Genomic DNA, 1265 nt, shown 5'->3' with positions numbered 1-1265 from the left:
TGGACTGATCTTGACTGGGCCGAGTTTGGACTGATCTTCACTGGGCCCAGTTTAAACTGATCTTGACTGGTCTGAGATTAGACTGATCTTCACTGAGCTGACTTTAGACTGATCTTGACTGGGCCGAGTTTGGAATGATCTTGACTGGTCCGAGTTTGGACTGATCTTGACTGGTCCGAGTTTGGACAGATCTTCTCTGGTCCGAGTTTGGACTTATCTTGACTGGTCCGAGTTTGGACAGATATTGACTGGGCCGAGTTTGGACTGATCTTGACTGGTCCGAGCTTGGACAGATCTTGACTGGCCAGAGTTTGGACTGATCTTGCCTGGGCCGAGTTTGGACTGATCTTGACTGATCCGAGTTTGGACTGATCTTGACTGGGCCGAGTTTGGAATGATCTTGCCTGGGCCGAGTTTGAACTGATCTTGACTAGGCCGAGTTTTGACTGATCTTGACTGGGCCGAGTTTGGACTGATCTTGACTGGGCCGAGTTTGAACTGATCTTGCCTGGGCCGAGTTTGGACTGATCTTGATTGATCCGAGTTTGGACTGATCTTGACTGGGCCGAGTTTAGACTGATCTTGACTGGGACGAGTTTGGACTGATCTTGACTGGGCCGAGTTTGAACTGATCGTGACTGGTCCGAGTTTGGACTCATCTTGACTGGGCCGAGTTTGGACTGATCTTGACTGGGCTGAGTTTGGACTGATCTTGACTGGGCCGAGTTTGGACTGATCTTGACTGGGCCGAGTTTGGACTGATCTTGACTGGGCCGACTGTGGACTGTTCATGACTGGTCCGAGTTTGGACTGATCTTGACTGGACCGAGGTTGGATTAATTTTGACTGGGCAGAGTTAGGGCTGATCATGCCTGGGCCGAGTATGAACTGATCGTGACTGGGCCGAGTTTGGACTGATCTTGACTGGGCCGAGTTTGAACTGATCGTGACTGGGCCGAGTTTGAAATGATCTTGACTGGACTGAGTTTGGACTGATCTTGACTGGTCCAAGTTTGGACTGATCTTGACAGCGCCGAGATTGAACTGATCTAGATTCGGCCGAGTTTGGTGATCTTGTCTGGGCCGAGTTTGGACTGATCTTAACTGAGCCGAGTTTGGACTGATCTTGACTGGGCCGAATTTGGACTGAACTTGACTGTGCCGAGTTTGGACTGATCTTCATTGGGCTGAGATTGAACTGATCTTGACAGGGTCGAGTTTGGACTTATCTTGATTGTGCCGATTTTGAACTGATTTTGATTGAG

This window comes from Somniosus microcephalus, unplaced genomic scaffold (genome assembly GCF_052327205.1).
Source record: "Somniosus microcephalus isolate GS21.2 unplaced genomic scaffold, FLI_Smic_1.0 unresolved_chr4, whole genome shotgun sequence".
Lineage (NCBI taxonomy): Eukaryota > Metazoa > Chordata > Chondrichthyes > Squaliformes > Somniosidae > Somniosus > Somniosus microcephalus.
This window is presented reverse-complemented; position numbering follows the sequence as displayed.